This window comes from Varroa destructor, unplaced genomic scaffold, assembly GCF_002443255.2.
Source record: "Varroa destructor unplaced genomic scaffold, Vdes_3.0 BEIS01000001.1, whole genome shotgun sequence".
Taxonomy (NCBI): Eukaryota; Metazoa; Arthropoda; class Arachnida; order Mesostigmata; family Varroidae; genus Varroa; species Varroa destructor.
In genome coordinates this window covers 75,959,208-75,975,465 of record NW_019211454.1, presented here as the reverse complement: position 1 = coordinate 75,975,465, position 16,258 = coordinate 75,959,208, and the positions used below count along the sequence as shown (strand labels likewise).

The following is a 16,258-nucleotide window of genomic DNA, read 5'->3' as shown; positions in this document are numbered from 1 at the left end:
AGGTAACGTCAAATAACGGCCATTGACGGACTTTAAACCTAATAAATTTGTCCACAATAATATGTAAACACAGTTTTCTATGCAGTGCAGCTCGGACACACTTGAAGCCGAAGTGAGAGATATTGCATGTGAAGAACGTTGAGATAATGTATCAATGGAGTAGTGAGTCCTTGACCGTTAGCCCAAGAACAGCCCGGAACAGTTACCAGCTGTTAGCGCTAGGTAAAAAGAATGCGGTCATGCGCCGCAGGTGTCCTACAAATCACTTTCAAAATTGGTAAAGGAAATCTAGTAACAGATTATTCAGAACTTAACAATCGTAGTTTATTAATGAACAGACGCAAGCGTTGACACGTGTGTTACCGAGTGCTGAAGTCGGACTCGTCAGAATTATTTGTAAATGTCGTTTCGTCGGTTGTTGCAGCAACGACTGTCGAATATTGATATCGATAGAGCCGTTTAGTCAAAGAGGTCGCTAAGTACAATATTTCTTATAATAGTATTGTCTTTGAAGAGTACGGCTGAGGGCAACGTAGAATTGGCTCTAATTGAACACAGGTTCTTGGGAAGAAATGAAAACTTCTCTATGATTTGGTTTTATGCTTTGTGAATGGTCATTGCGAAGCAGTTGTATCAGAAATTAATGGCAGCCTAGTGGCATATCAGCGATCTGAAAAGGAGTGATAATAACTCGTAAGAATAGCACGATCTTTTGGTTGAATCTGTCCGAGCAACTTTTAGCAGATAGGTACGAACAGCGCGCGGCAATTCTGATTCCAAGAAATATCCGAAACCTCATTGAATGCGTGATACATCATGGCTTCCTAAAAGAGAGGTCGATGCAATAACTGTGAATATCTCGGATGAGCCGATTACTCGATATTAACTATTATAGAAAAAGTCTTAAAAGTATACGTGTGTAAAGCTTGTCGATGCGTCGTGTCCTACAGCTCTGCTCCATGGCAATATTGGTGAACAAAATGAAAGTGTGATAAATAATTTGTGAATACCTGTCTTCAGCTATGTCTAGGAAAAATTGAAAGTACTCGGTATTGCGGTGAGGCTCATGTTGGTAGTCAACCTGTCCGTCGTGAAGTGCCTCCACAGATGGGAGCAACTTGGCATGTTGAGTATCAGCCTTAATGTTGCGCCTAATAACCTGAACCAAAGGACACCGCGCTATACTGTGTAAATACTCTCAGCACGACTTCTATTTTTGTCTATGTCACGAAGAAATCTCGTAGGGATCTCAAAAGCTTTGCGTTCAACCGTGGAGCGCTACAAGAAAAGCTAATAGGAGAAAAAGATCAGCTGTTTTCGGATTCTCATCAGGATTGCAAAGCGTGTTTTCGGTAATTTGGATGGGAAGCGCAGCGCTGAAACAGGACTGCGTCGTGCTCCGTAAGGACTGGTGAATCATTAACAAATGGTAGCGTACAAACCTTATTAGCATGGCGCAAAACGCTTGCGTTACAACGAGCTATCATAATCGGTTGGCCCTTTTCGAGCCTTGGATAAATGTGGGAAATCAAAAAACGTTCACAGTGTAAACAACAAGACCCTTTTTTAGAAGAGCTCAAATACTTATTTTATGTAGACTTACGTACTTTGGCTACCGAGTTTAGTTTCTAACATGTACCCAACATCTCATAAAAGTGAGAACGTTTCACACATTTTCCACGTTTACGACACGTGTACATCGATTTTTACTAATAGTTCACCCATTTTTAAAGCATGTATTTTTTAGTTTCTGATTACTTCGACGACTAAATAATTCTATTGTAAACCTCTGTCTCTTTCAATATAGGAAACCAACTGAGTAATCGAATTTTATATATGCAATAGTCTCAAAATATTACCTACTTAAAAGAAAAAAACCTCTTACGGTTAGTCAAAATCGGTTCAAAGCGTTTACCAATTCGAGTTGGGGGTGGTGAAAACGGCTTTGGGCGGGCATATATTGCTAAGTCGTATGGCCGATAGCACACATCTATGCTTCTGTAAAAAGTGTTAGCGCAATAAAAATGAAAATGAAAAAAAGGAGTCATTTTAGAAGTGTAAGAATGCTTTTTTCGTTCACAGGTCTAAGGTTGGCGTTTTCATACTATTCTATATCAAAATCACCACAGAAATATTTGGAAAACAAACTTTAAAAAACTAGGGGGTGAGACGCTCAGTTAGTCCCGGCCAATCCATATATATGCAATATTCAGTATTGATACAGAATTTCATTTCACATAAGAGGTTTATTTACGCATATTTTGCTTAGCCCCAATGGAGATCTTCAATTAATTGTCTACCTTATTATGCTGCTAAAGTTGATTGCATAAGATGATTCTCTTACTAAGGTCATCCTATGGCGAAACAGAATCTACAAACGATTCAACGACAAGGGTTCGCCTGGCTTGTCAACTCTAAGCGCTGTGTTTTCCGTTGGTGTGTAGGATCTTTGTACCGATTTCCATAATGTGGTGCCGGCATTATCATACTGCTAAACAGTTGCTTTGGGTTGGTGGCACGGATAACCCCCTCCTACGTAGATGTCAATGTAAGGAAATAGAGGACGAAATTATGCAAAAGAATTCTCACAAAAAGCTTGATCACTTCAGCCCTACCACTTCGAACCTGTTAGTGGCGTCTGCTATTGCGTACCATCTGTCTCGTAGTGATAGTAATGATAATCATCATAGATATCAAACACCTTTTTATTGTGTATTAATTACGTTGTGTTTAATTATTAACACAACTAATAATACTAGTAAGAAAAACTGCATCATTGAATTAAGGAGCTTGTACAACGATGCGCATGGCTGTTATCATGGTGCTACAACAGCGTGACGATAGCGCTGACGCTGTACCTCTGATCGGCGTCGGCGCCAATGGCAGACAATGCTGCTGCCGTTTTGCTATATTTTTCATTGTGAAGACATGAATTAAGCTATAGGAACACGGGGGATTTATCCCGCTGCGAGTTTTCGATCGGTACCAAATTCTGCCTCGTTATATAGATTCCTACATCATATGGTTAGGAGAACAATTCCGGAAAATAGATTCGCACGCTAAAGACAGCTCACCTCAGCGGCAACAACTTTTCCACGCACATCCTTAAAAAAAAATAACGAACAAAAAGGACGGTTTCATAAAAGTACTTCACAGCAGACGAACACTACGAACGCTAGCAAAGATAAGCGGTAGGTCCCAACTTATTATAAGCATATATCCAAGCACTGCAGAAAGCATTTTGCAGACTAGTTCGCTGCACACACAGTAGTAGCTGGTCCGATCGTCGTCTCTACTTCATTGCTAGTTCCAGTCTATATTGAACGTTTTACTACATTTCACGCAATGCAGAGGCGAGTAGAATGGTAGGCCAGTCGGTGGCCATGGGACACAAGGAAAGCCTCGAAAACTTTCAAAAGGTGCAGCCTGCCACTGGCCGTGTATACCGTCCGCCAAAGAACACACGTTACACAATGCAAGAAATACGTGAGGACCTTGAAAAGTTGATAAATAGGGGAGGTAGGGCGATACACGTTGTTATTCAATCAGATGTCCGGTAAACTCAACTACATTGATTGTACATTTCAAAAATATGTTCGCGATCAGTGATACAATTTTTAAGTAATGCGCACCCTGCTTGAGCGAAAGTGCCATGCTAGAGACCCAGCACGCCCTCGAGAACCTGCAAGACAACCAGGCAGCGGGCCCAGATAGGGTGTGCAATGAATACCACAAGAGCGCCCTTGTTCTGGACTGCATTTGCCGAGTGTCTGAGTGCCGAGGCTCTGCCCACTTTGCTAAGTGGGCTTATCGCTAACGAAGCTTATCTCTGCTGAGATAAGCTTCGTTATTCCAAAAGCAATATGAACCACCTTTGGCGTCGGCATGATCCAGAATCACTATGATGAGCGTCGACTACAAGCTGCTCGTCGGTCTACCTATCAAGAAACTGTCCGCTTTCTTTTGAGAGCAAAAAAGCTATCCCGAAGTAACAACTTACATTCGAAAGAGAAGGTTGAATAGAAACAGCATGTAATTTCCTCATGGCCGACATTACAAAGGCACACACCAACTCAGCGAATTCCTTGCGTGCAGTGTTTGTTGACTTAAAGGCCGCATTGGACCTTGCACCCGGAAGTATGGTTCTGTGTATTTTGGTGTACGTGGGCGTACTAAAAAACACTCGTCTTATTGGGTGCTATACTACAGGAAAGGTACGCATAGATAACGAAGTGGAGTCTTCCCTCTTCGCAAGTTGCAAACCTGGCCCAAATAATAATTTGAACTTCCCTTTCTGTTCTCATTCTTACTTGAAGCCCTTTTTCAAAATAACCGAAGGAAAGAATAAGGTCAAAGTCCTCATCTCCGCGGACGACTTGTTAATCTACAGCCCGAGTCGATACCAAATATAGCCGGCCCTAGCTACGTTTCATGTAACTGTAACCTCTACGTTTTGAGTTTGACGTCCGGTATCGCTGTTAGGCGTTCCATCAAACGGACATGACTGTAACCTAATTGAAACTAGCGACCAACCTGGATAAGACGGCGGCCATTAAATCCACGGGAGTTGCAGGATATCGGCTAGTAGTACACCGTATCGCGTCACCTCAACCTTTTTTTACGTCAACAGACTATTGTATCTCGGGCCACTAATCTCTTAGTAATTACAGCTTCGCCTCGCACACGACAGACGAATGTAAAAAATCGTTGACCGCATTATATAGAATCAGAATCCCAAATCGCGTCGTGACAGCAGTCCGCCTATTTAGCTTCTTTTTGGATGGGTGCTTAGGGTCTTCACTGTACACCAAGGAACCGAATAGTTTACCTCGTATCGAAACCCCGCTCTTTACCACAGTTTTGGTATCGCTTTGATCTCCAGATAACCGAGGCCTTCTCCAAGTACCCCAGCCGGTGGAAGCAAGACTTCACCAAAATATATGGCGAATTTTCAGCATGAGAGCGATAAGAGATAATGGCTCGAAGGAGTTGAAAAGGACAAACCATCACATGATCATCTGTTTCGTAATTTACTCCCTGCATTACAATTATATTTATGTTCGCCTTTATGTACCTAAGAGGGAGTGCGTTTGTAGTAGATGCGGGGGGAACCGTAATCAATAGTAAGAAATACTGCAATAGGTCAAATAAAATTCGTTTGCGGGGTTGAATTGAATTATACATATTTAATGGCGTGCATTCGTCACATTTATTAGGTAAATAGACAAAGCAACTGAATAACTGAATAATATTTGGTTATTGTTTTCTTAGCTCATTCAGTTTCATCAACTTAGTGATCTCTCGTATGCTATTACTCTTTCCACACTTGAGCTATGTTAACATCATATAAACTATGACAATGAAGATTCCCACGCTAACTAAGGCACCATCACTACTGGGATATCACAAGGCCTCTGGTTACTACTACACTATGTATTAAATAGTACTTACGTCTAATACGAGGCTTCTAATAAGATTATTCTAAGTGCGAATAAAGCGTAAACTGGGATCAGAATTACTGAGCATTTCCGACGGTTCACCCCCTGAAACGGAGACCGTTTCAGCAACATAAATATTATAATTTACAAAATTAGATATAAATCTAGTCACCCTTGGCATATTTGAGTGAGTGTAGCCATTAAGCAAGGTGTCAAGAGGTGTAATTATTGGCGAATCCCTTGTTAAGTCGTGACCGCCCCAAGGGGTGAGAACCGCTTGATGACGTAGACAGATATCATCTATGGAAGGTTATCTTTCTTGTCCTAGCTGGCAGCACGTAATTGAAGACTACACCCTTGTACAAGTGAATCCATAACGCTCTGAACTCCTTTTCCCCGTGGGCCAGATCGTAAACCTGCGCCTGACGAGGCATTTCCTTGAATGATCCCATTTTGAACCAAGGTTGTATAGAGGAATAGAGGGACAGAATGGCTACACAAGTGGACTACTACACAAAGAGTGAATTGGAATTAGCGCACAAGGCTCGTCTGGTTCACCGTCGACGTATGGCTGAGGTTGCTTGTTAATGACCGCAGCAAGCTCATACAATTATTTACAGGCCTTCAAAACTCGCTAAGCTATGACTCACAGTTTCCACGATCCGTTTAGTGAATTCACTACGCGAAACGATTCAAGGACAATGGAATGTCCAACTAACACGAGGTCAAGCCAAACAAAGCGGAAAAAGCGACGACTACTTTCGGCGTCTCCTGTAAACTTGAGCAGTGTCAACAGACAAGCAATGCCGAAAATGGATTAAGAAATTAACCGAAGTAAAGTTGAAATTAGATCCGACTAGCAGATGAGCGTTTAGATAGATATGATCGGACGAATGAGAAGGGCAGTCTCCGTGTCGTATGTCTTCGTCACAGCTTGGTAATCGTCTGCAGCGTCAGCAAGGATAAACAAGGGATAACATATCTTTTTCGCATGCCCTTCTCTCTGGCATCTATCGTATCCTCGAGGTCATGTAGCAAATTTCAGGACTTAAATACCAGTCGGTCGTACTTTATGGTACTATTTATGATGGAAGCTGTGGATGTTCGTTTACGAACCAAGACTGTATATATCGCCGTCCGAGTACAAAATCACGGGAAACTGTTTCAATGCGTCTCCTTGCTTCCCAGTCGGCGCTAGTGCCTTTGGTTCATCCACACGTCTCAATTTATTAAAGGCACTGCAAAACTTCGATGGTGCGGCACAGCATCATATGGCATTCAGTTCTGCAACTTCAATCCACGGAAGCGGGTCGACATCGTCTCTCCTATTACAGAATCTAACCTCGTTTCATAACCTATCGACTACAACCCCTTCTGAGCATCGATAAAGCGGAATCAACGAGTGGATAATAAATACCGAACTGTCTTATGAAGTCGAGGATTCGTTGAGAACAGTCAATAGCAAAATCAGGTGCGTAAGTGACTACGATATCTTGGTGGGCACGATGTGGGTGCTAACAAATCGAGCACGACACATTCCGAAGCGATCGTATCAACTCCAGCAAAGGCTTGAACGACAATCGGCCTTATACAGCGGGTGAACGCTGAGCGTTGACTGGAAGCATGCTATCAGAGTCGAGAAAGATGCGAACGAATAGTTGCGATTCCCTACTTCAGAGGTGTGCAAATGCCATAAGCAATAGAGTTTTCTCCGAAACAGCATATACGATTGCTTTAGTAGTAGTGGTCATAGCTTGCGATTCATTGCTCGGCTGTGCTTTCGACGGGTACATCCACGTATTAAATCGCACACAATACAAGTGACATTAAATCCTAAGCATGCCTCGCCATTAGGCCGTAGGCTTGGAGAGCATGCAAGGCATATGTTGTCTCCCGACTATATGAAAGCGCACCTATTATGACGGATCACTCAAGCAATTCTTCTTGTGGGATGCCGGCGATTCTTTCATGAGTTGTTGTAGGCAGCTAATTTGTGTCGGCGTTCACGTGGAAACCGTCACTGCAGCCGGGGGATGATGCAACAGCGAATGTCGGTTACACGCTGGATTTCCGCCTCAATTTTATTAAGTTTTGCCGGAACAGCATTACGGACAATAGTTTCGTATGCCAGGGCATGCTGCTCAAATGTTATGCCGAGGGCGCCCATAGAGGGAGCTTTTCACCTAATTGATTAGCTGGCGCGGTCTTGACAGGCTCTTTGGTGACCGCACCTTCACCACATTAATTAAATTTTACAAAACTTACGAGCGTTTACCTGTCTATAGTCCTGGCTCAAAAAAAAAACTAAGGGCGACATTTATTGTTAGCTTTTCAACGATTGCCTGTAGATTCCCAAACAATAACGTAAGTAACGCTGCCCGCTGATTCGTGCGTGTCGGCTAATCCACTCCTTAGCTGGAAGACCTGATCACTTTCGAATATGTTGAGCATTGTATAGAACACTGGGATCAATACTAGGTTAACAATACCAATAATAGGTTGACAATACGTCGACATTGTGGCATCTTTGCTGCATTACTGCTGGTACTACTAATACCGCTTATTTTCGCTAATTCTGAACTACTCTCGGAGCCACATCTGCCTTAACTAGCCTTCTCAAATATACAATGCGCTATCTTCCAGCATGTAGTCCAAGTCTCCTTTTTGTAGAGCGTCAGGGTTCGAAATTTGCCCATAGAGTGCTTGCATAACCGCCGTTTAGTCTTCGAGCATTGTTAAAGACCCTTTTAATTGTTAATGGCAAATGGACCGTCACATCCATTGCCATTTCAGACAAAAAATTTTCGAGACCACGATGTTCGCTCGTTATTGCAATATGAGCAATTGGGCAGGAGTAGTCGCTGCTTTGCTCATCCGTGTGTTTTGGCAGTAAACATTTTATTCATACACTTATCTTGCTGGACTCAACTCAGACCATCAATGTTTTTGGCTACATATCTCAAATACCACATTACCTGGCTAAGTCAAGTGAAGTGTGCACAAAGCATTAACAACTTCTACGAAAAAATCCACACCTGGAACGTTCATATCAGTACATCTGCTAAAACGACCATCATTAAAAAACTTATCGCAAGCTGCTTGTCTATAGGCTTGTTAACGAATACCAAAAGATGCTTTAGAATTAAGCAATATATTTATTCCAAATTCTTGTACGTTTAAGTAAGGCGTAAACTAAAATGATAGCTATTGTACAACTCCAGCTAATAGCTACCCCCTGGTCCGTAAGCGTGTACTATCAAAGGAAAATAAATCTTACGTATATATCTTATTTTGCTACGATCTTACAGCTCAGCAAACGGCTTTAGAATCATTAAATTCAAGTGTGTTTTTAAATGTGGACCACAACAGGCTCACATACGTTTACATGGAGAGTTTAAAGGCTCGGGATACATGGCAGTGAATTCTACGTGCACTTCGACGGTTTTTCATTCAAATACAGTAGCGTGGTTGTTCACTACGAACCGGTTGTAAACGAGCCAATATAATAGCTGTGAGAGAAAATGTAGGAATGAATCTGTGGTCAGCCGTGGAGTAGAAGATACTTGCGCAATCGACACACAGTTTGTAAAGGCTTGCTGTGCTTCTTGTAAACAAATCAAATCCGATAACAAGGTACCGTTTCCCACATTCGCTCGGAGATGCCTCGAAAAAATCCGCAAGGATTTAACCCTAATTTTTAGGGTTAATAAAATATGACTAGCATATAAGAAGAGGATTAAAATTAAAGTTTTTAAATATAAAAAAGGCTTAAGAGTTGTGTCTTATTCGGCAAAATGTTACAAGTTATCTAGAATGGATGCTAACTTGAATGCGGCCACACTTTAACTGCATTGATTAACTTCATTTAGGTAAGGTCACGTTCAATTTCATTGAGACAGTTTTTCCATCTCATAAAATGGAAAACTGCTACCTCACCCCCTCGAATTCTTGAGTTGGAATTACTTGACCTGTTGGTGCATCTTCCAAGTACCTTCAAACGTTGCAGGGGCAACTGCGGGATTAGTTGAAAAAACTTAAACTCAAGAAGGGGTGCCTTGTGGTAAGTACCATTAATGTAATTAGGTATAAATCAGCTCCAGAAAAAGTTATTCTTTTGTCACTTCTGCACCCATGTTCAATAGCCCTGTGGATAAACAGCCTTGAGTGTCCAGGCGGCCTTTTTTCGCAGATAAACTTACTGGACTGCCTTGTTCGAAGCGCGCAGTAATAAAGCTGTCTTAATATTTAGTAGGCCTTCAAAGCGCTTAAATGGTTTGCTTTGGTTGAAATGATATTATATACCATCATACTGAAGAAAAACGTGCGTAACAGGAAATAAAATGCGTCGCGCCGTAACCAGTTACCTTTTTTTGACGAATCCAATTCAAGTTAACTGAAAACTTCTTAAAACAGTGCATGCGCGAATCCCTCTACTCCAGAATGCCAGCGAACTCACGGGGGTGGTAATACGAGCATCGAGTATAAGACCCCGGGACTATCAATACAACTAACATTGCAGACAATTGACCAAAGGTCAAAAATGGTAATCGCTTAAAGGCGAACTAAGTCAGCAAGATTGCAAAGGCCTTGACGGCTATAGGCTATATCTCCCCTGTTTTCAAGAGATTTTAAGAATTATCTCTAATTTAAACATTCCAAAGAGCGTCAAAAAATGGTCAACAACGAAACTTAACCGGTATATTGTAGAGACTCTTCTAAATCCCAAGGTATAAGTAATGCTTGTCGTGATATACAACATTAACTTAAATGTAAGCCTCAAGTTTCATTCAAATTCCAATTGTGAAGGATAAGGACGTGTGTTGTATGAGCAATTTAACAAAAATAGTTCGTTATATCGCATGGCGTGTTTTCCTTTCCGCTGCTTCGAATGTAGCTAAAATATCGAAGCGGTTACCTTTGAATAAGTTTGTTGGAACACGAATTATGGAAAGGCGTTTAATGTCTGAGAGTTGATATCATCGAGGCTTCCGCTATTAGTATGTTCTGGCTTTCAATCTACGTAAATGCTAAGATCACTTTCAAATTAGAGCTATACAATGAACGGTCGGATATGTTTGACGATTCAATACCAGGGCTATAAATAGTAGCCCAAGACCGGGTACCTTTAATTTACATGGCTAGACCGGTTTGGAACGTTTATGTTTAAATGTGACAGATCAGTTTTACGTCACGTCAACCATAGATAAAGATATGTATTTTAAACTATCTAAAAAAAATAGAAAACCACCGAACAGCATTAGCATTTCTAACTCAGAAGTTTCCAGAGTATAAGCATAGCTCAATGTCTATTACTATTTTATAAACCTCGATTTTAAGAAGTATGTCTTGTTAAACATTTGATCTGGAGAATCATGATCAGTAAAGTTGTGGTCGCTTATATCAGGTGAATTATTAGGTCAGGTGAATTCCGGTGTAGTCTCGAAGCCCCTTTGCTTCCCCACAAGCATAAATTTCTAGATCGGTATTTCTACATTGGTAAGCTGAATGTTCTTGAGTCGAAACTGTCTGATTACCAGAATATGTTAAGTATTTGAGCCTGTAGTATGTTTCATCCAAGAATGCGCGCTGTCCTAAATATTAGGCAAAGTTGAGCAGACTTTTTCCTTTCGGGAAGAGTGCTACAATCACGGTGCCGTCGGCTGGGTCTGTATCATTGACTCTACAGACGTCACTATAAACATACCTGTATGTAGCAGTATCTTGCTACTCTGTTGGTCAGAATATGTTGATTAAACCAGCAATGAAATAAGTTAGAGAGACGGCACATCTATACAACCAATGCTCACTTTTTTGCCCTTTGAAGGGGCTGAATGGTCCTGCAGGCACAAATCAAAGGCGGCGTTTTCGAGCCACGCTAGTGAAATGCCTTTACATCACATAGAATTAATGAATGGATTATAAGAATAAACTACAGCGATATACTGGAAATCATCTCCATTGCGCTATGGGAACTAAATCTTTATATAACAATACTTACAATGAAAAGAACGCACAAGAACGGCTGCCATTATTTTTTTATTAGGTTACTCCAACGGTACATGAATAGGGACAATTAACGCAGTTGTAATAATCAAGCAACCGATTTTTATCGCTTTTCAGCACTAAGCAATAAATCTGTTACCTGCATGTTAAGCAAATCTTGACCTCATTTCTAGGCTTTCTACAGCAGGGAATGAGGTCGAAAAAGTCGTAACGCAAATATAAGAGGTGTAACCCTCTTATAAAAGACTATGCACTCTTATATGAACCTGTAATCTTCATGATCATCATTGTTTTGTCCAAGCGAAAATTCTTAACCTTTTAAGCACAGGAGTCACGTCGTCGTACTTCTTACAGAGTCTCATTTGTTTCTTTTGAATTTTGGAATAAGTACTCATTTGTAAATTAAAAATGTTGCCACTAAGACTCTTAGCAGATCGCAAAAATGATGAATATTTACAATTGTTCCTATAATGCCTTCGAAATGCGAAGAATTCAAAAGAGAAGGTTCTTAATTTTTTTTAAAAGTTTGACTTTTCTACCAGTAGCTTCTCGGTTTTGCTCTCATGCAGACCTCACCAGGCAAAATAGGAAAATAAAATTTGCCCGATTAATTTCTTTACATTCTAGCCTACATTATGCTATTCTCTTAGCCCTCTCATCCTCGCAAATACCGGCATGTTAGGGTCGATTGAAGATTGGTATTGATGAGTTTACGGCAACTTGTAAATGATTCATAAGCCAGGGATTGTCATTGGATGGACCTGGTAAAGTACTACTGATAAGCGATACTGGCGAACTTGAACTAAGAATGCCCAACACTTTGTCGGGGCGTAGAGGAATTATCCTTGACTAAACACAGCATAGCTTTATGAATGGGTATTAGCTTTTTTGCTATTCAAAGCTTACATTTGTTTATGAAAATAACAGATTTCTGGTTTGTCTACTTAAGAATGTTTGCTTCATCAAAATTTTAGTAAAAGTCATCCGTAAATATAATCCATGCGAGCTTTATGAGCAGTAATATCTGTGGTCAGTTTTGCCAGCTAGACTTCTTTCACTATAATTTATGAAATGTTATTTTACCGCCATGCCGGCAATACGATTTTCTCAAACCTGAATAAAGTTACTGAAATTATTTTCACACTTTATCAATCAAGCCTGGATCAGATATCCCATGACAATTAGAGTATTGGTCCATTCTCCGCGCACGTAGTGCGTATATCGATTATCTGAAAGACATATATACACTGAAGCTACTGCTGTTTTAGATACTGTGATAAATAAATCATGAAAACAAGTACGTAATCTATCTAAATAGCAAATATAGCTTTTGCAGTCTTCAAATTACTGAATTTATTGGGCTCTTAGAACCTCCATATTTTTCTGTATTTTCTTTCCTAGTCGTTTACATTTGAACTCGGCAGGCTTTTTTGTATTTAGCGATGGTGAGCTAGATTTCAATGGCATTGCGTTACGGCTTCTTGAAAGTAATAATCTCTGTGAGGGGGACTCGTAAAAAAACAGCTACAACTTCACTATACGTAAACTTTTCCTAACCGATAACGAACCTCGGCCTTCCGTTGGGTAAAATTTATGCCTAATCTACAGTCATTGTTGACAAATTAAATACTGCACGCTTACACAAAGATCAGGCTTCATAATCGATCATGGTTGTATCTGCCATAGGTAAGACAAATTACTTCCATGTGTCTGTACATATAATCATACCTGAAAATTTGCGTCATGGGATTTATTCGTTTACCCTCTTTAACTTAGTTTAGAGCCCGGTTGGCATAGTTAACCTATTCATTAATTCTAACGGTCGGGAAAAAAGGTTAGCATAAGCAAGGGTATCGAAGGCATCTTCGGTAGTACGATGTTACAGCATCAATTGTTTCACTACTCATAAATCTTCCTGCCAAAGAGGGGGATAAGTACTTCTAACTGCCGCTTAGAGGAACACTGACTTTGACTAACATGATTTTTATTATACCGTCCCATAAATCTTTTTCCTTGTCAGTAAGAGCCCCCGCACTTTAATATGGCTCCCTGAATTCTCTTTTTTATTATTTGAAGAGTAAAGTCGCTACGCTACAAATGGATATCTACAATATAGGACACCATGTAAAATATAATTAAGCACACAACAACAGAACAAAAAGTAATCATCATAACTAATGCTTGCATCAAAAACTGAGCCAAAATCGTCGCGTACACATTATGTTGGAACATAAAAAAAAATGCAGAATCTCATTTAAATTCTAAAAACTATTTTTTTTTTCAATGCATTTGGTATTCTCCGTAATTAAAATTTAATTATTCCGTAATTCTCTATATAAGCTCTAAACTAATTTGCTGCTTTTTGCTAGAAATTTTCCGATCTAAGAGTAGAGAATTCCAAATCAGGTCTTGAGACCCTTTTCACTGTCAAATGTACGGCCACAAATTTCGTTTGTCAGTGATCGCAAATAGAGGTAATCCATAGGCACGGGGTCTGGAGAATATGGGAGGTGCAATAAAAAGTCTTATTCAAGCAAGCTGCTTTCATGATTCTTGCCATGTGCAGCCCAGCAACATCGCGGAAAGGGCAATTTTGTTTCGTCTACAAAGTCTTTTCTATTGGATAGCCTTGTTTTCTTAATCCAACTGAGCCACATGCATATTGATCGTCTTGTTCTTCTCAAGCATTTCCCTTTCAGTCCCACCAAACCCAGATTATGGTCTATTTGGAATAGAAGCATAGTTTAACTTGAGGCTTATGTGTATCTCCCGGAGCCACCCATTATCCAGCCCATTCAAAATTCCATATATTAGCAATAAGCTGGTCGTCCCACCAAGTAATGAATGTTTCTCCATCCGTGAATGATGAGGCCGAGGAGTGAGATAAACCCTCCAGCTCCAAGATTCCGTCCTTAAACTTAACAAAATCCATCGAGCTGACTTTTTTGCTGAATACGTCATAAATATGGTCTTGACCTTAACTAAAAGCGAAATATATTGAGTGTCAAAAATTATAATTCTTCCCGGAGCCACCATCTTTGGAATTTAAAATCGAGATGAAGTTCCGCTTTTGGTACAACAAAAACGCTATAAACCTCAACAGAAGAGAAAGCACTACTCATATCATATAGAATTAAGCGTAAAAAAAAAGAGACAAACAGTTATTTTTACATTCCAACCTTATATATCCTATTCTTTGAGCGGTATTTAATTGTTACGGTTATCTAATTAACCCGTTATTCAAGAGAATAATACGAACGTGACAGTGGTTTGTGTGCATTTCCCGGCTGAATGGAATATTTTTGTACCTTTACTTTGTTTCGAAAATAATGAAATTGTTTCCCGTGTCGCAGTAGCTCCTCATCCAATGGGCTTTCAAGAAACATCTTGCCTCTAGTTATAGAGAAATCAAAATTTCTCTTTTGTTTAGTTTTCCTAAAGGACTTTTCTGTAAAACAAACACTAAAATACATGCTGTCAAGTACAACGTACTCCTTAAAACATACCTAGAATAAAGAATATATCTAAACAGATATACAATAGTACAATAATAATCATAGTAGCGAGATATGAGATAAGCCTTCAGAACTTGGTAGGTGTCTCGCAGTCTTCCATAGGGTCATTTGGATATACGCCAATCAAAAAGAATATTTCCGCACGTGCAGCTGCTCTGGAGCTAACAAGGCATCAACTTGTTTAGTCAGATGTTGCAAAAGTGTCCCAACAATAGGTTTATTGTACCGACGTTATATTGTATAGTATTGCATGGATAATACCTTTATAATATAGGCTTATGGGCTCCTGAGTCAGCGATGGCTACATATTCGCGATTACTATGGTAACGCGCTAAAGGAGATCCGCATTAACTATCCAGACGGCACTGGCTCCTTGTTATGGAAGTTGCCAATGAAGCGTCTCACGGGGTAGTTTTTTGGCACCGATAAGTATGGCATTATGGTACTAAGAGCAAAGTAACCTTAAAATTGAAAAAGTGATGAATTAAGGGTCGGAAAGGTGTACGAAGATTGGCATACTTATGTATTTATCTGCAATGGGTTAGGGTATCCTAAAGGTTCAAGTGTATAACGTCTTTACAATTTTAAATCTCGTTAGAGGCCTCGAGGTGACAGTTACAGCAGAATTTTGTTTTGCTTTGCACATAGCCTGAGTCATTCTACCCGGCCACTTTGTAACATTTTTTTCTATTGTTTAATAGTTAAGTAGCTGTATAACAAAAACAAAAAAAAAAATAATTCCTTGCCGTGCCTGATAAATAATAGTAATCACATACGTACATTTGTGTTTTGGGTCTTTATAATTTAATTCTAGGATTCCGCGAAGATGTTATAGTAATTTAAATCCTGTATATAATACGTGAGTATAGTTATAACGTTGAGATACAAATATATTTTGGAATAGATATTTTTCTTGGTTGGATGAGAACGCAGTTCTTAGTTTAATAAAAGTATGCTCTCTTTGTCTCTCGATGTCTGTTACCGGTTGCTCTTCAAGGAGCAAATTTTCAACTCCGTATAGCTTGAAGCACTACACCTGATAGCTTCCAAAAACCTTCATTACTCTGAATGTCTAAGGTCTCAATCATCAAATATCTCATTCATGGTAACTCACGACAAACCTCCACCTATATTCAGCTCTTTGCTTCTGGGTAAGTGCTCTTCCTTGTACTAAACATCCTATTTTTCGTCTAAATGTTTATTTACATTTCCTCAGCCAGGACAATAGTTCTCTAATACCTAAAGAATGTCCAGCCAGCCGAGGTTTTTATTTTCACTAAAGCTGCGTTAATTGCATACGTC

The 16,258-nt window shown here is 39.9% G+C and overlaps 1 long non-coding RNA gene across 16 annotated transcripts; it reads right to left on the bottom strand.

Moving 5' to 3' along the window:
• Positions 1-311: 311 nt before the first annotated feature.
• Positions 312-10,003, bottom strand: LOC111243242 (uncharacterized). 16 transcript variants are annotated; one of them, XR_015318866.1, is made up of 4 exons: positions 9,803-10,003; positions 2,345-2,532; positions 1,916-1,998; positions 312-824 (listed from the first exon to the last, which is right to left on the bottom strand). It is a non-coding gene; the product is annotated as an uncharacterized LOC111243242 (long non-coding RNA). The 16 variants fall into 16 exon arrangements; XR_002670396.2 differs by lacking the exon at positions 9,803-10,003 and adding an exon at positions 3,633-5,170 and having other exon boundaries at positions 1,886-1,998; positions 2,301-2,532; XR_015318862.1 differs by lacking the exon at positions 9,803-10,003 and adding an exon at positions 3,633-5,170 and having other exon boundaries at positions 2,301-2,532.
• Positions 10,004-16,258: the final 6,255 nt, after the last annotated feature.